Source organism: Pinus tabuliformis, chromosome X (assembly GCF_031772625.1).
Source record: "Pinus tabuliformis cultivar Carrire ecotype Pingquan chromosome X, CPIR1, whole genome shotgun sequence".
Classification (NCBI taxonomy): Eukaryota; Viridiplantae; Streptophyta; class Pinopsida; order Pinales; family Pinaceae; genus Pinus; species Pinus tabuliformis.
In genome coordinates this window covers 613035121-613055038 of record NC_142308.1, presented here as the reverse complement: position 1 = coordinate 613055038, position 19918 = coordinate 613035121, and positions in this window count along the sequence as shown.

Sequence of the window (19918 nt, the reverse complement as noted above, 5' to 3'; positions counted from 1 at the left end):
TACATAGATGAGGTGTAGAGTCACAAATGATTCTTGTCCCGTGTCGTGTTGATTGATGTAGGACACATTATTGCCTACCTTTCAACAGGTCTCTTCCTATTGACTTCAACACTCTATCTAGGAAGACAACCCAGAAACACTTTAGTGCCTTGGTACTTGCAGACATCAGTGGTAGGTCAACTTGTGTTTGATCAAGGGTTCTCATGATTGGCTCCTGGTTAAATGATTCTATGAGTGTTCGGCGACAAAAACATTTTTCACAGTCGCTAGATTGTACTGTGCATCTTGGAGACCATCACCATTATTGGTGGCCTTCCTCGTGTATGTTAATGGTCTCCATTATTGACTGGTAATCAGAAGATTTCGCACACGTTCGACATCAACACATATATTCACATGTATCGATCTATGTTGTTCAGTGAAGTAGAAATCAATACCTTGGGTAAAGGCTTGCATCACTCAGCTTTGTTTCCTCTCCCAAGTTGCATATTTGTTTTTTGGAGACAGCTCATTAGAATGATCCTATTATGACACCAGTTTCACATTGTGCTTATTGGCAACCAACATCATCATATTTCTTTTATGAGAAAATCACTCTGACATAGCTACTGAGTGTGGGAATGCCTGATTGACATAATTTTAGTTTATATATATATATATATATATATATATATATATATATATGTTGTATCAGATTTCTCGTACCGCCTGAAGCTTCAATCCTCTCTCTCTTCTTGTCAAGAAGGAATAGAAGAGTTAAGTAAAGTATTTTAGCCATTGTCACAGCCTCTGATCTCACACTTTAGGGGGAATATGTTATATAACATAACGTCCTCCTCATTAGCTCAAAGGGGAAAGACATGATGACTGAAGCAATGACCAAGTTCACAAGCCTTTTTTCCAAGCTAACTATTAAGCCTCAAAATTACTCTTTCCCTAGCAACTCTTCTCATTCCTTTTCTTTGTTTTTCCATAAGAAAGATGGATTCTCATCACTAATAACTGGTATATACTGTCTTGACGAGGACATTTAGTGATTTACATGTTATGCTTTTTATGTTTTGCTGTTTGAATAAATTTTTGTATATTAGCTACGGAACGCAGCCCATTCTACAACTAACCGGTTGTTCCGCAGCTACCTCCATGATCTAATAGGTTCCAAGTGTTAGAAGGAGAAACTAGCCACATGGGTAGCTTTGAAATCATCATGACATGGACCCTGTACTATTCATTCAGCCCAAGTCGACAAAGAAGATGGCGTAAGACTACGGTCAATGGATAAGTCAAACACAGAGACCGAGGGTAACAAGACTCTATTTCGTGGTTAATTAATGTGTTTCATAGTGATGGGAAGTGTTATCCAGAGCAACTACCTATATCTACGGACTCCAATAGCCACCATGTCTTGGATTTATTTCTCTGGCCGTCGAGGAAGAAATTCCGCATATCTAACTTCTACGTGTTTGGCTGTAGCATGCTTTTCTCCACAAAAAGTTATATTTTTTTCTTATAAATACCCGTGTAAGAGACTGAAGAATCTAGTGATAGTTTTAATGTGAAATCGAAGTTCTAGATTGTAATTTTTGGCCGTTTTGTGTCCTTGTTTTAATATGAGAAGAACGCATGTTTTTATGAACATCTGAAGGAGTTTTCTTGGAGTCGATTGAGCAAGCATAGCCTAATTAGTTGCAGAGGGCCCATGCACTGAAGAAGGTTTCATTTTATTTATTTTTCTTCTTCTTTTTAATTATAAATTCATCATTTTCTTTCTAAAACAGTGTTTATAATCATTTTCTTACTAACAATGTTTATAATGCAATTTCTATCATTTTCTTACTAATAGTGTTTATAATTTAAAGCAGTTTCCATTAGCTTGATTTCTTTTTAGTTCTTATTAGTAGTTTAGAAGATAGAACTCAATAGTGTAATCTTGTTTCTTCAATTAAAAACTAACCTTGTTTCGGGATGAGAGTAGGATTGAAGAATATAAGGATACATTGTTGGATAGTTTACTTCATTCACTTTTTTGCTAGTTTAAATTCTCAATTAAAATGATTAGTGTCATTTACTGTCTTTGCCATTTCATTTTTAGTTTAAAATACTAACTCATGGTGTTAATGAATATTTACGGAAAACCCTTCAAGTTGATAATTCATCCTTAACTAAGTGGTTGAACATTTCATCTATGCAATGAGTTATTATTGCATCTTTGTATTTACTTTCTCTTAGATTAATGAAGTACATCATTACTTAAATGCCATCCCAATGAGACGTTCTCCCAAAATTGAGAGGCAGAGTAACCAAGTATTTCATTTAGTTTTATTTCTGTAATTTGTTAGACATTAATTGCAAATTTCACTTTCAATTTTAATTCATGATTTGGAAATAATGGTAAAATAAGAATAGAAACTTTGTTTTCATTTCTTTCTTAGCTTTGTTTCCATATCTTTCTTAGCTCTGTTTTCATTTCTTTCTTAGCTCTATTTTCGTTTTTAGATTTTGAGCAGTCTTTAGAAAGTTAGATTTAGTTTTGATAATTTACATTGTAAATCATTAGGAATTAAAAGACCTAAAACCCCCGAAACAACATAAAACATAAAAGAAACGAAGTAAGAAGGGTTAGCTAGCACAAACAGTGCACTACACTTCATCAGTTTACGATACCCAGATTGATAATTTATGTAGAGCAATTTAGGACACTAAATTGACCAAAGATTTTGGCACCGTTGCTGGGGAAGTGTAACTAGGTAACTTTATCTCTTACATTAAAAAAAAATGATATGTATAGAGAAAGAGACTCTAGGGGTAGATTTGTAGCTAGAGGCAGAAGTTCAATTCCTACAACACCACCTACTCCACCAAGAACAAGAAAAGATACACCACCTATTACTAATGGCAGAGTTACAAGATGGCTTTTACTTTTGCAAGAATTCAACATTACTATGCTAGATAGACTTGGAAAACAAAACACAATTGCTGATTTCTTGTCTAGGATTTAGAATATCAAAGAAGATTCTCTGGTTTAAGATAAGTTTCCTCATGAATATCTTTTTGAAGTAACTACTCAAGCTCCTTGGTTTGTAGATATTGATAACTATTTAGTCACAGGAAAGTTACTTTCACACTTTTTTCCTAGAGAGAAAAGAAAAACTATTCAGGTAAGTGCAAGAGATTCATGGATCACTAAAGAATTGTATAAAACAGGCTCGGATCTTATGATCAGAAGGTGTGTCAGGGAATATGAAATTCCCTAGATTCTTAAGGCATGTCATGATGAACCATGTGGTGGACACTTTGCTGACAAGAGGATAGCCTATAAAATCCTTTCTTTAGGATATTATTGGCCATCCATCTTCAAAGATGCTGAAGAATATGTCAGGAGATGTGACAGCTACCAAAGGGTAGGGAAACCTGCTACCTCAAATGAATTGCCATTACAAATTTAGGTACTCATCGAACCTTTTGAAAAGTGGGCCTTACATTTTTTTGGGCTAATTAATCCTCCATTTAAGTAGAAGAAGTATATATTGGTATGCACTGATTATGTCACTAAATGGATAGAAGCTAAAGCATTACCTTTTGCTAATGTAAAATCTGTAGTGAATTTTCTTTTTGAGAACATATTTACTCATTTTGGTGTTCCAAGAGAAACTGTGGCAGATCAGGGATCTCAATTTACATCCAACATGGTGGAAGGGCTTGTGGAAGAATACACGATCAAACATAGGAAATCTACTCCTTATCATCTACAAGAAAATGGTCAAGTGGAATCTACAAATAAAGTGATTGAAGGAATCCTCACCAAGAATGTGCATCTACATAGAAGAGATTGGGAGGAAAGGCTTCCTGAAGCCTTATGGGCCTATAGAACTACATGGAGGAACACAACGGGACATACACCCTATGAAATTGTTTGTGGGAAACAAGTCCTGTTCCCTGTAGAGTTCCAAATCAGAACTTTCAAGATGGTAGTCCAACTAGGACTAGATTTATCAGAGGCACAAAAGCATAGGTTGGAGCAATGAAATGAACTTAATGAAATCATGAAAGAGGCAATTCAAAGGACTAGTATAGTCCAACAACAGAGGGCTAAATGGCATGACAAATATATCAAGGACAAGAGGTTTCAAGTGGGATATTGGCCGCTATTGTTTGATTCAAAGTTTAAAGGTTTTCAAGGGAAGTTTCAAACTCATTGGTTTGGGCCATATGAGATTGAAAAATTATTTAGTAATAGAGTAGTGAGGATAAGAACAATAGATGAAAGTAAAACTCCTCTTCTTGTGAATGGTCATATATTAAAGATATATTAGAAACCAATTTCAAAATAGGAGTTCATTAAGATTTTCGAAGACAATTATGAAATGAAGCTAGTGAAGAAGAATTCTTCTTCTCCACTAACTTAGTCTTTATGTTTCCTAAAAAAAAAGAGAAAAAAAAAACAAATAAAAACAAATAAAAATAAATAAATTGTATAAGGTTGGAAACCAATCATTGATTGGCATACTTATACAAAAAATACAGGGTGAAAAATAGAGGTTTTTGACACCCTATATTTTCCATTTTATTTCTGTAATAAGTAGTGACAAAAAGCTACAGTCACTCTACAATTTAGATTCTACAAATTCATCATCTCATCTCACCTCACTCTGTTTTATTTTTGCATTTTCACTTCATCTCATTGTCATATTTCATCAATAAATTTTTCAATTTTTTCCTTTTACAACTTTCATTCGATTTTTCATTTCATTTCTCATCTTGTCTTACAGCTCATTTCATTTCACTTACATAGCCACTTCCATTTCATTCATGATCCATAAGCCATATTTTACCTTCTTTTTTTTCACATTTTACAGCTAATTTTGTTCTGCAGCTAATCTGATTCTACAACTACAATTTGTTTATGAGTTCAGGCACAAGTGTACAACTCATAATAAAATCGTGTATGCAGGGAATTGAAAAAAAAAATCAATTTTTGAATAACAACCATGCTCATGGTACCTTTGGATCAACATAAAAGAAATTAGCAAGCGAAAGGTAAAGGTTCCAAAGGTAAATGCAAAGATTTATTTCAAAAAGAAATTTGAAAATATAACTTTGTATAGTATGTATAATCACGTCTCCTTAATCAACATCATTTGATTTGACTGCCACTATATCTCTGCCATATCTTCCATCTTTAATGACAAACAGTCTCAATGATTCTTTCATAACAAATCTCCGCTTCAAACTCCATAACCTGTACTCAAATGGTCCTCCACAACTACACCTATTAACGGTCAAGATGATGATGTGACCTACCTATCTATGACTCTATAAACCCTGACTGTCTATTTATTACACGCAAACCCTTAATTTTATCTCTCTTATAACACACAATCATTCTATCACATAGACAATAGTCATTCAATTTTCATATACACATAGTCTTTCCATTTTCATAAATACGCAATCATTCCATTTCCATACACACAGTCATTCCATTTCTTAAATAGCACTCGTTTTATAGACAGTAATAGTAATTTTGAAGGTTAACTGAAAACAAGGGATATGGGGCTTATTGTCAGGACAGAGCCTGTAGGGGTAAAGTATATGGAGGGGTATAAGGGATGCTACAAAAGGCCGGCTGGTTAAATTTTATTGAAAATTTTGACGACTACCACAAGGAAATTACCAAATCTTTTACAAGGTCATTTATGGCACAAAGGTGGAGATGGGAGATATTAAATTTGCAATCATAGAATCCTTCATAGAAGAAGCAACAGAGCCGCCGAGACAAGTAGAAAGATGGTTTAAAAACAAGGAATTTCATGGTGAATCTTGGAAAGTGATCCTTAGAAATGCAGGTATGGATGTTACAATATTTAGGAAGGGAATTCCTATTTCAGCACTCAATAACGATGGGGTAATATCTTGTTGATATTGCAAAAATTCATTACATGTGAAGGAAGATTTGGGTTTATGTATGTTTACCATATGCTTATTAATGAATTTCTTAGAAAATGGAACCATCAACCTTCCCTTATTCCTTCTAAACAGTCTAATAAGGATGGCTACAAATCTCCAAAAGAAAATTGAATCCATAGAAACAACTATGTATCATCGTGGATTAGTGAAAATACTAGTTGAATTCCATTTGAAAAGTATAGGGGAAACCTGGGAAGATTTCTTGTCAAGAATTTTTTTCCAGGATGCTCCAGAGTCACCTGAGGACAGTCGTGTTAAGAAAAGTAGGAGGAGAAATATCAACATTAACATTCAAAACAAATCTGGAACCTCCTCACAAAATAATGATGCAGAGACAACTTCTAAACCAGAGGTTAAAAAGTAGACTAAACAGAAAAGAAAAATGAAAGAGAGATTTGAAGAACTAAATGAAGACATTCCTGAACCTTCATCACCAAAAGAAGATGAAAAGTTACTCTCTAAAATACTGACCAAGATTAGGGAGCAAATCAAGAAAAAGAAGGAGATGGGGAAGAGGAAGAAGGACACAAGAGAAGAAACCATAAGCTTCCAAAACCTGAGAAGGAGCTCTAGACTCCGAGGTAAGGTGAGGAAGGTAACATCAAAATGAGCCCAGTTCATAAACTTAGAGGAAGAAACCCTAGTTCAATCTCCTGATAGTATTCCACCTGAACGCAGTCCACAAAACTATCATCCATATAATTTTCAAGGCAGCCCAAGCAGAGCTTCTCCTGACATATATCCAGTACAGCAACAAGTCTATGACTACATATAGTCATTAGAGAGGAAGGATACCTCAATGGATCCAGGATCCTCAACCAATCTAGAGCAACCTTTTAATCCACAAGAACCTCTAACTAACTCTCTCAAACAAGAAATATTTGAGTTAGAGATTTTGAATAGGCATATTCAAAAAGAAAATAAAACCTTGAGGGAACATAACAATCTAGATAAAGCCATTCATGAAAACACAATGCTGCACCTAGGGTTATGGTACAAGAAAAATAGGAAGCTAAAGAGGAAAAATAGGAATTTGAGTAGAACACTTATCAACCTCAAATACAGACTTCTTATGGAGAAGCCTAGGATGGTAGTCAGTGCAAGGAGAAGTAAGAAAAGGAAGTTGGATGTGCTAGCAAAAGTGTCAGAATGGATGCAATAGGAGAAATAAGTTCACATTTTTTAAAATTGCACGGGGACATGCAATGATTTTGCAGTGGGGGTATGTTGAGCCTCAAAATTAATGTTTCCCTAGCAACTCTTCTCATTCCTTTTCTTTGTTTTTCCATAATAAAGATACATTCTCATCACTAATAACTAGTATATACTATCTTGAGGAGGACATTTAGTGATTTACATGTTATTCTTTTTATGTTTTGCTGTTTCAATAAATTTTTGTATATTAGCTACGGAACACAACCTATTATGCAGTTAACCAGCTGTTACGCAACTACCTCGATGCTCTAACAGGTTCCAGGTATCAGAAGGGGAAACTAGCCACATGGGCAGCTTTGAAATCATCATGACATGGACCCTATCCTATTCATTTAGCCCAGGTCGACAAAGAAAATGGAATAAGACTACAGCCAATGGATAAGTCAAACACAAAGAGATCGAGGGTAACAAGACTCTGTTTCATGGTTAATTAATGTGTTTCACAGTGATGGGAAGCATTATCTGGAGAAACTACCTGTACATACGGACTCCAACAACCACTTTTACAAACGAATCCAACAACCACCATGTCTTGGATTTATTTCTCCGGTAGTCAAGGAAGAAATTCTGCATATCTGTCTTCTATGTGTTTGGTTGTAGCATGCTTTTCTCCACAAACATTTATATGATTTTTCTTATAAATACCGAAGAAGTTAGTAACAGTTTTAACATGAAATAGAAGTTCTAGACTCTGTAATTTTTTGGCATTTTTTGTCTCTGTTTTAATATGAGAAGACCGCATGTTTTTATGAACATCTGAAGGAGTTTTCTTGGAGTTGATTGAGCAAGCGTAGCCTAATCAATTGCGGAGGGCCCCTGCACTGAAGAAGGTTTCATTTTATTTATTTTTCTTCTTGTTGTTAACTATAAATTCATCATTTTCTTTCTAAAATAGTGTTTATAATCATTTTCTTACTAACAATGCTTATAATGCAATTTCTATCATTTTCTTATTAACAGTGTTTATAATTTAAAGCAGTTTCCATTAGCTTGATTTCTTTTTAGTTCTTATTAGTAGTTTAGAAGATAGAACTCAATAGTGTAATCTTGTTTTTTCAATTAAAAACTAACCTTGTTTCAGGATGAGAGTAGGATTGAAGAATGATAAGGATACATTGTTGGATAGTTTACTTCATTCACTGTTTTGCTAGTTTAAATTCTCAATTAAACTGATCAGTGTCATTTACTGTCTTTGCCATTTCATTTTTAGTTTAAAATACTAACTCATGGTGTTAATGAATGTTTATGGAAAACCCTTCAAGTTTATAATTCATCCTTAACTAAGTGGTTGAACATTTCATCTATGCAATGAGTTATTACTGCATCTTTGTATTTGCTTTATCTTAGATTAATGAAGTACATAATTACTTAAATGTGATCCTAAGGAGACTTTAGCAGAGTAACCAAGTATTTCATTTAGTTTTATTTCTGTAATTAGTTAGACATCAATTGTAAATTTCACTTTCAGTTTTAATCCATGATTTGGGAATAATGGTAAAATAAGAATAGCGACTTTGTTTTCATTTCTTTCTTAGCTCTGTTTTGATTTTTAGATTTTGAGCAGTCTTTAAGAAAGTTAGATTTAGTTTTGATAATTTACATTGTAAATCATTAGGCATTAAAAGACCAAAAACCCCCAAAAAAACATAAAACATAAAAACAACGAAGTAAGAAGGGTTAGATAACACAAACAATGCACTACACTTCATCAGTTTACGATACTCGGATTGATAATTTATGTAGAGAAATTTAGGACACTAAATTGACCAAACACTAATGCTGCCTATACACTGACAACCTACTTTATAAAGCTTCTCAACAAGCCTAAGGGTGCGTTAGTGACCTAAGTAACTCTACCTGTTACCTCAGGGACAACGTTAGTGAACCCTAATGAGGATCTAAGGGTGAAAGGAGCGGATTGACTAAGAAATATCCCTATATTCTCTCCTAAATCAACTAGAAAAGCAAGGAAACATCAAAGTTTGACCTATTTTGGGGATTTCTAATCCTAATGGAGTATGCAAATGGAAAAGAGCTCAAAAGAATGGAAACATAATTTCTATTACCTAAAGAAACTCATGGAGAAACTTGACAACCCTAACCTCACATGCTACATAAGCAGAGCTAGGGCTATTGTGAAAAGTGTCAGATCATTTGAAAGGATAGAATACTTAATTATCAAGCAGAGTCTCAGACTTAAGCATAAGAAGTTGGTAAGAAGGGAGAGAGAGAGAGAGGAGCTGGAGGGGTAAGGGAAGGCTGATGCAACCAATGGTTGTAATCACTCTTTCGACATTAATATAGAACTGCAGTTGTACTATCTACTCCGTGGTGTTGGTACTATAATTCATTTATATGTTTATTCAATGTCTTTTAGCATGAGTATCTTAGTTTGTGCAACTAGATTTCTTTTTTATATTCATGCATTGATTATCAGTGTTTTATGTTGTGATTACGCTTGTCTTTTCTATGTGTAGGAATTGATCTGGAGCTGGTTCAGGGGAGTTTTGCCTAGCTGCATTGCGCTCTCCAGCAACTCTACATGAAGACTTGAGGTAATGAATCCATCTTGCTTTGATAGTTAGTTATTGAATATGGAAATGCATGTATCTTTGTGACAACTGCCGATATTTTATAGTCTGCCAAGGGTCCTAGGAATACCCTTGAGGGTTCCTTCATTCTCCATACACCATGCATTAATCCCTATAGCAATCATGAACCCTCCTATGATACGATAGAGCCAATGATCGATACCGCATGCGATCTTGTCTGCAGAGGCTTCCAATATCCACACTAACTCTGGGGTCCAAACTATCGGACTGTCAAGTCTCCACCTTCCTTGGCCATCTGCTAATTTTGCGATCCTCTCATACAATTCAACTAGGAAGGAACAGAAGAAGATTTCGTGTATCTTTGTGTACAGATATCTATCCAACCACTGTTATTTTGTCAATCACAAATTCCTATTCTCTTGCATCATGAATTCGTGGATCCTTCTATCCAAACAACCTTCAATATCCTTTTTAGTTGGATTCCAGTGATGTGACCTCATACATCTCTTTATACAAATCCCGATCCAGGTAACAAAACCAATTGTTGGCTTGATGGGCCCTAACCCAGGTTCAAATTTAATTAGCCAAGAAAATACCTACACTACTGGCCCTTTCGACATCAATCCGCAGAGTACAGATTGAAGTCTCACTCGAAGCAATATGGTGGGGGGGGGGGGGGAGTGTAGGAACCAAGTTTTCGCACCCAAAGATGGTAGTGATGTAATTTTATACCCTAAAGCTTCCTTCGTGTAGGTTAATAAGCCTTTTAGGGCTTATTGATATGCTTCTCTTATTCGTCCTTCAGACCTCTTCGAAGGCCTATGATCATCCTTCACATACCCTAGATAGGCGGATCAGGCCCTTACGTGCCTTTATAATTACTCTTTACCCAGATTATATTAAGTATTGAATAAATTCACATGCACTAAGATGATCTCCATGTAAACAAATATTCATATTTGCTTTCATATAACAAAGAAAAACATATAGATTCATGCGTCAATAGAACTTAAAACATAAACCCAATATTCCTCATAACATAATCATATGCAAAAGTAAAACAGATCATACACAGATAATTCTAGAATAATTCTCTTTATTGATGTTTATATCCTCTTTACATACTCCAACTACTGTGCGCACATAGATGTAGGGGTCCACGCATTCAACTGTGAACTTCTACCCTAGGCCTCTACACATACAGCTACAGAGCCTCTTTCCTACGCTAAGACTCTTCGCTCTTAGCTCTCACAAACCCATTACATAAAACATAACAAGACTCCACAAAACTAAACTGCTCTAAAAGCTACCTTAGACTCTTCTAAGACTTCCCTTTTTATACAATCCCATGGTCTATGGACCATGGGTGGATCTCTTAAAGCTGACATAAGTTACATAAACTAAGGGTGGAAACCCTTATTGAATCTTTACATCTTCGCGCTCTGCAGCCACAAAATGCGAAGACTTTACATTTCTTATGCAAAAATTTGGCTTTATGCCCTAAAACTTGGGCTTTTAACCCCAAAAATGACCCTATGGGACCCATTCCCAACAGTCATGCCCTTCCTCCTCCTTCCCTAGACAAACCCAACCAAATGTACCAGATCAGAATTGCCACAACATGACCACACCCTTCCTCCACCCAGCCTGTACAAACCCAACCAAATGTACCATATCAGACCTGCCACAGCATGGCCGCACCCTTTTCTCCTCCTACCTTGGTTGTGGTCGTGCCCTTTCTCCTCCTACTCTAAATAACGCTACAACACCAGGGAAATGAAAAAATTTGATATTTGAAAATAAATTATATTTTGATATGAAATGCGTGTGTTTTTCAAGGTGACTTTTAAAATTCTTCATAAAATCATAAATCATAGAAGCAACTTAGGGGTCACCTAGAAGGCATGGTAGAGGCACTAAGTTTTAGCATACAGAAAAGCTTAACAAAATTTGAAAAAAATATAAATGGGTAGAAAGAAATAAATAGGTGGAAGGTTCAATATGGTGATCTATGGAAGGCTAAGTACATAAGGTTAAGGAGTAATGTGCACTTGTGTATTTCTCTAAAAAAAAAAAAATAGATTTTTTTGAATGTTATTTGTGTACTGATTATTTTATAGTTGGTACATTCTATATTATAATTTTGAGTTTTTTTAATCCATTCTAGTTTCTTATATATGCAAGGTTTGTAAGTTACTTAAATAGATTAAATACTAGGGAGAAGTTGTAAGAGGGATTACATTTGTTATTGGCATTTGGTGTTCACTCTACATTAGAGTTATGTAATGCCATGCATGTTAGTAGTATAATGGATTATTATTCTACCTATGTGTTTGTATTTGTAATATATTTGTGTGATCGATGACTTTTTATTATTCATTTGAATGATGTTAGTTATAGGGGTTTAAATGGATGCTAATAATATCATAACGAATGTGATCCCCACTAAAATGTTTAACATGTTTCACTTTATTAATGGGAATTATTGTGTCTCAGGTGAGACCTTCTTGCCCCTATAAGATGGAATATATTAGGACATTAGAAAACATGTTGGGAACAGGATCCCCCAAGGACAGTTTTGGGGCTAAAGCCCACGTTTTGGGTCGAATTTTGTAATAAACTTGTAAAGACTCTGCATTTTGTTGTCGTGGAGCATGAAGGTGTCATGAGTCATAAAGGGTTGTCTGCCCTTATTTTTGTAAAGTAAATTTGACTGTAAAAGATCTACCCATGGTCCGCGGACCATGGGATTGTATAAAAAGAACTAAGTAAGTAAGCTCTAGGTAGTTCAGATAAGTCTTAGAGAGTCATAGCTATGAAGTAAGGAGTCTAAGTTTCAGGTCATAGGATAGGTAGAGGCTCTACAACTGAGTGCAGAATGGCCTAGGGTAGAAGTCCGCAGCTGAGTGCGCACACCCCTGCAGTTGTGCGTGCAGGGTAGATAGAGTCTGTAATTGCTTAAAGATATCAATAAAGAAAAGTATTTTGCAAATTTTATGTCTTTGTTCCGATTAATGCATCTTTCCATTTTATGTATGAATTTCCTTTATAATGCTTATATGGTGCACGAATGAATGTAATTACATTGGATAACTGAATGCAAATAAGGATATCTATTTATGTGATCCTAACAATGATTATCTAATAAGATAAGTAAGTTTCATAAGATAACTTGACAATCTGTGCAATACATTGCCTTAGCAGCACGAAAGTATCAAAAACGAAGGATAGGGTTGCGTGAAGGTTAGTCATACCCTTTCGCGGAGGTATCAAAGGGAGGAATAAGGGGCTAGCTGAGAGAGCCCCAAAACTTAACAACCTATGCGAAAGCAGGATTAGAAGGAACAAACTGACATCACGACCATCTTAGGGTGCAGAAACGTGGTTCCAGCATCCCCCCATACTGCTTCAGGTGAGATTTCAATTCACGCTTTGCGAGCTGATGCTGAAAGGGCTGGTAGTGTAGGGATTTGTTTGGCTAACTAACGTTGAACTTGGGTCAGGCCCCAACAAGCTAACACAACAATAGGCCATATTTAGAAAGATTTCATTAAACTTGAGTCTAACATAGAGCTAACATACAATAATGCGAAATAATTGTCTAAAATCTTTGAAATATGGTAGATGAGTTAAATTAGGGTTTAATGATCAAGGGGGTATGGTTTAACCTACAAAATGCCTTTAAGTGACTTGAATGCTTTTAACCTTGACCTTAAATTTTCCCTAATCTTATATAGGGATGTTAATTATTCTTGGAAAAGGGTTGGGAAAGGTAAAAGGTGACATTAGGAAGAAGTGTTTGAGGAAAAAAAACTATTTTATTGTCTCTTGGGAAAAATGGAAAAGAAATGTTACTTTTAGGACTTTGCTTGGCTATGTTAATATACAATTTCTATGCTAGGCAGTGCTAGGGCATTCTAGAGTGCCAAGGCGTGTCAGGGAGTGTTACGGTGTTCTAGGGAGTGTCACAGCTTGCCAAGGAATGTAGGGGATGCTAAGTACATGTGCCACATAGTACCAAGGGATTCTAAGGCATGTTAGGTGCTATGACATGTCAAGATTTAAACTATGTTGCTTAGTTGTTTTATGGCCATGGCTAGACATGAACCTTACCTTGGTAACTTGTTAAGTTGGATGATTTGATATTGGACATGAGTAGCCTAACATGAGTTATATGAAGTTCTTAGGTGATGAGGCATAGTCTAGTTGTATTATTCGTAACTTGGTCAAGTTGTTATAATCAAGCCAGAACTTGGTTGGATTCCCAAGTCGCAAAAAAACTAAGGATAGTTGTGAAGGAATGATAGTTAGGGACTTCCAAGGCATGCTAAGAAATCAAAAAGGCATACAAAAACATGCCAAACAATGTTAATTCATGCCAAGGAGTATTAGGGAGTGCCAGTGCATGACAAGGGATAACTAGGTCAAAATGAATGGAAATGAATGAATAAGAAGGTGTGCCAGAGAGTGTTAGAGAATTCTAAGTGTGCCAAGGATGAAGTGTGTTAAGAGAAGTTATAAATAGGATGTGTAGGAGGCAAGCCTACGGTTATGATAAGAGGTTGTAAAAAGAAGTTTTAGACAAAGGGAGACTTTGTGTTGGGCACAACATTATTTTTCCAATGACTTGGTTGGGTTCCCAAGTTGCAAAAAGAATTAAGTCCGTCTATGAGGGCATGACAACTAGAGAGTGCCAAGGTGTGTCAAGGAATTCCAGTAAGAGCTAATAAATTCTAAATATTTCCAAGGATTTTTAGGCATACAAATATGTGCCAAGTCCCAGGGCGTGGAAATGCATGCCAGGGAGTGTTAAGGAGTGCAAAGGAAATACAAGGGAGAATTAGTTTCAAATGCATGGAAATGAATAAGAGTGTGTTACGGGGAGTGTTAACGAGTTTAAGGTGTGCTAAGGTGGGATTGAAAAGGTATGATAGGTATTTCCAAGGAACTTTAGAGTGTCAAGACAACATTCCAAGATGTTTTAGGTGCTAGGGTGCGCCAATGCATGCCATATAGTGTTAGGGAGTTCCAGAAAAACACAAGGGATCACTAGGTAAAGATGAGTGGAAATGAACAAATAAGAGTATGTGACAAGGAGTGTCAACGAATTCTAGGTGTGATAAGGAGGGATGAGAAGGTGTGCTAGGTAGTGCTAAGGAATGCTAGAGTGCTAGGGTGACATAAGAAGATGTGCCAAATGCTAAGGTGTGCTAATGCGTGCCATGGAGTGTTAGGGAGTTTGAAGGAAACACAAGGAGAACTAGTTCAAATGCATGGAAATTAATGAATAAGAGTGTGTGATAGAGAGTGTCAGTGAGTTCTAAGTGTGTTAAGGAGGGAGTGACAAAGTTATATGTTAGGAAGTGTCAAGGCATGCAACGGTGCGAGGGCATGTCAAGGAGTGGTACAGTGTGCTAGGGAGTGATAAAGTCTACTAAGGAGGGAGTGATAAGGTATGTTAGGTAGTTTTAAGGCATGTTAAAGTCCAGGGAAACATGCTAGGATGTGTCAGGTGGTAAGGTGTGCCAATGCATGCCAAGGAGTGTTATGGAGTTCCATGGAAACATAAAGAAGCACTAGCTTCAAATTCATGGAAATGAATGAATAAGAGTGTGTGACAAGGAGTGTCAGTGAGTTCTAGGTGTGCTAAGGAGGGAGTGACAAGGTATGCTAGGTAGTGTCAAGGAATGGTAGAGTGCTAGGGAGACATGCCAATATGAATCAAGTGCCAAGGTGTGCCAATACGTGCTAGGGAGTGCTAGGGAGTGTGATGGAAACATAAGGGAGAACTAGTTCAAAATGAGTGGAAATGAACAAATAAGAGTGTGTGATAGGGAGTTTTAGCAAGTTCCAAATGTGTTAAGGAGGGAGTGACAAAGTTATATGTTAGGCAGTGCCAAGGCATGAAAGAGTGCTAGGGAATGTCAAGGAGTAGTGTAGTGTGATAGGGAGTGCTAAATCATGCCAAGGAATGTAGGGGATGCCAACACATACCACATAGTGCTAAGGGATTGTTAGACATGCCACATGTCAAGTGTTATGGCATGTCAAGATGTAAACTATGTTTCTTGGTTGTTTTACGGCCATGGTTGGACATGAGCCTTGACTTGGTAACTTATTAAGTGGAATGAGTTAATACTGGACATGTGTAGCCTAAGATGAGTTATAGGCCATTCTTAGGTGAACAAGGCATAGTACAATTGTAGTAATTGTAACTTCGTCAAGATGTTGTAGTCAAGGTAGGACTTGGTTGGTTCCCAAGTCTTAAACAAAGTAAGGGTAGTTATGAGGGCATGCTATCTAAGGAGTGTTAGGGCATGCCAAGGAATGAAAAGGCATGCTAACACAATCCAGACCGTGTCAATGCATGTCAAGGAGTGTTGAGGAGTGTCAGGGAATCATAAGGGAGAACTAGGTCAAAGTGCATGGAAATGAATGAATAAGAGTGTCTTATGGGGAGTCTCGGTGAATTTCAGTTGTCCCAAGGATGAAGTGTGTTAGGAGAATTTTAGAATAGGAGTTGCAAGAGGTAATCCTATGATTATCATAAGGGGATGGAAAAAGAAATTTTAGACAAAGGGAGACTTTGAGCTAGGGACAACACTATTTTTTCAATGACTTGGTAGGGTTCCCAAGTCGCAAACAAAGTAAGGGTATCTATGAGGGCATGTGAACTAGGGAGTGCCAAGGTGTGCAAGGAATGTCAGGAAGTGCTAACACATGCTAGAAATTTCCAAGGCATGTTAGGCATGCCAAGACATACCAAGTGTTAAGGCATGCCAAGATGTGCTAGGTGTTAGGGTGTGGCACCAACGCATGCTAGGGAGCGTTAGGGAAACACAAGGGAGGACTAGTTTCAATTGCATGGAAATGAATGAATAAGAGTGTGTGATAGGGAATGTTCACAAGTTCTGAGTGTGGTAAGGAGGGAGTGACAAGGTATTCTAGGTAGTGTCAAGGCATGTTAGAGTGCGAGAAAAGCATGTCAAAATGTGCCAAGTGCCAGGGTGTGCCAATGTGTGCCAAGGAGTGTTAATGAGTGTTAGGGAAACAGAACGGATAACTATGTCATAATGATGGAAATGATGGAAACAAAGTGTATGACAGGGAGTGTCAGTGAGTTCCAAGTGTGCTAAGTGTGGAGCTATAAAAAGGGTCTCTTTCACCTCTAATTACCTCACATTAGTTGTCAATCCAGGAACGTTTTGTTATTTCAAAGAATGTCTCAGTCTGAGGCTGTCATTTGTTAGAGTAATGCTAGTAGTACAGTGTTCAGAAATACAAGAGTAAACGGATGCTTGTTTACGGTAAACTACTTCAAAAGATTAAACTACTCATTCAGAAAACTAAGCAAGTTATCAGTCAAGGGTTCAATAGCAGTAACTCATCCCTTTGTAAACTGATGGAACTAAGGTAAATCAGAGAACAGATTGTGGATCTGGGAGCCAGGCAGTAAACGTCAGTGCTCACTACAGCCCTGGATCGTTCTTCACACCAAAATAACAGAGAACAGGAAATAGAACGACAAGTAAGAAATGGAACAACAAAATAAGAAATGGAACGGCAAATCTGAAATGGAACAACAAACCTGAAATAGAACAACAAATCTGAAATAGAACAACAAACAGGAAACTAAGTCTAGCAAGCAGTAACACCTTAGTCTACAATATCAAATGCATGAATCGTGACCTACAGGAATTGAATTGCAATCCTTCACTCTTAAGGATGAATTGAACAACACACCAAAATGGAACAGCACTGATTAATGATAAATTATAGAACAGTACTTCAAAACCATATATGCACACGGCACACCTTAATAGTAACCTGATCTCGATAAACCAGTTATCACTCTTAGTTATAAAATATTACGACTGCATTTCAGAATGGAACAACAATGTCTCTAGATCCAAAATCGTAAAGAACATAATCACTAAGATGAATTCCGTAATACAAATGAATAAGTGCACGACACAGAGGCTCTGTAATTGAACAGCAACAATATTCTGTAAATACTAACAGTATTATATCAACACTTAGAAGAACAGTGATACATTGCAGAGTCAATGCAATAGTTTTGTCTCAGTAAAGTAATCATAACAGAGCATGTGATGTAAACTAAAAAAACACATCAGATTACCAAATCACGCTGATAAGCAAACCACGCATAAACCAAACATAATAGTACAGGAGCAAGTGTCCTCCAGGGCCGGGCCCTTAGCCTCCAGGGGTACACCGCTTGAAGTTATTCCAGACTCAGAGATGAAATAGTAACCAAGTTTGTATTAATGCATAAAGCGAAATTACAATAGATCGGTTCTTAACGAGACTCGATGATCAAAGTTTTGATCTTAAAGGAAATTACATAAAACATAACCAACCTTCTCGAGCTAACAGTGCTGACCCTTTTATAAGGGTGAAGGCGGAGATATCTAAGTGCAGAAATAGATAAAACAACAATCCCTCAGGATCAAGGATCCTGAGGGATTCGTTGAACCGTTAGTCCTCAGTCATCTCTTTCCTTTCCTGTGTCGAGCCGATATCTCCACTTCCTTTCCAGGGCTGATTCGTTTTGATTTTCTTTGCCTTGTTTGCATACAGTCTCCCATCAAAGGGACAACGGTTAACCTGTCCTTGTCCTTTCCTTTGGAATGGAAACTTCTCGTTTTTCCTCCTTCCTGCATAAGGAAATGACAATTGTCAGTGCTTTCATCTTGCACAGTAATCTCACATGTTTTATTACAATTCCTTATCGTTTTCTGAGTTAATGATGCAAAAATGTTTGTGAGTTCTAATGAAAAGATGCTGAAATAATTACCAAAAACCTACCTTCTTTAGTACTCCACACACCCCCCTGCTTACCCATTTTCATGCCCTTATGAAAACATTGTAGTTGACGTGTAAGGCAGTGAGTGAGTAGGCTGGAGATGGAATCTCATGTGAAGGCCTACAGTCATGATGCATAACTAGGTGTTCAAAGAAATGGCCTGTCTAACCCTCAGGCATCTCATACAGGGCTTGGTACCCAGGTGCAGGGTGCCAAATAATTGGACTCCGGAACCTATATCCTAACCAGGATGGCCCTGCCCTCAAAATGACTTCGCCATAGAGGTGCAAGCGGTTGGTGGCTAATTTAAAACTTTCATACTTAAATGGTTCTCTGAGCTGGATATTCGGATTAGAGATTTGATATCGAAATTTAGCCGCATCAATGGTAGGGTCTTTGATAGAGAAAAAGTATTCTAATCCCTGTCGAATGATTACCTCATGCATGGGTCCTAATGCTTCAATTACACCCGGAGTCTTCATGAGGTTTCTATGTTTTCTCCACAACTGTACTGGATCCCTAGGCTCAGCTCTTATCCACAAATCTAATCCATTTTCTTGCCTTTGGAAAGCGTTATAGGCTTTAAGCCATTTAATTTGATTAACCCCAAATGAAATAAATGCCTGTAATTGGATATCCCCAACAAAAGGGCCAAGGTTTAGCTCGGTCTCCTAGTCTAATACAAGGTTATGTAAGTAAAACTTACACAGTAGTCTCTAAACGTTTACCCCGTAGTGTTTACAGCAGTTTATAAAATCATCGAGGGTATTAATTTGTATGGGAGCACCTGCTTTAACAGCCTTTATTTTCAATTCCAAATATCGTTCCATTAAAAACAAGGCATAATTCTTAGCAGGGGCTCTACATGCTAGGACGTCATTGTATAAGGAACATAAGGTATCCATCTGCTTGATAACTATATCTAATCTACGAGTTACCTTGGCGAATTTTTCTTCTTCCCTTCGCCACCCTTCAAAGGCCTGGCTTTCAGATAGATTGACGTTCCTAAGCTGCTGTTGTAGCTCTTCATACTTTTCTCGAGGGACCGTTTGCTCTCTAAGCTTTTCTACTACTTGCTGAGCTTGCTTCAAACCCTTTCGTAGGGTTACCATTTTTGGATCTCTTTTCCATGCGGCAGTGGAGGCCGGGAGTTTTACCTAAATTTTTCTATTGCGTTTTTTTGAGTTCATGACTCTGATCAGTCCTGAAGGTGGTGTCTCCATCTGAATTTCCTTATCGCGGGTCAACATCTCATCCATTTCTATCTTAACGTGGATATTAATCTATTGCTGTTCCTTTTCAATTGGAACAACATTCTGCTTCCCAACATCATTTGGAACAGCAGCCTGGTTTTTGA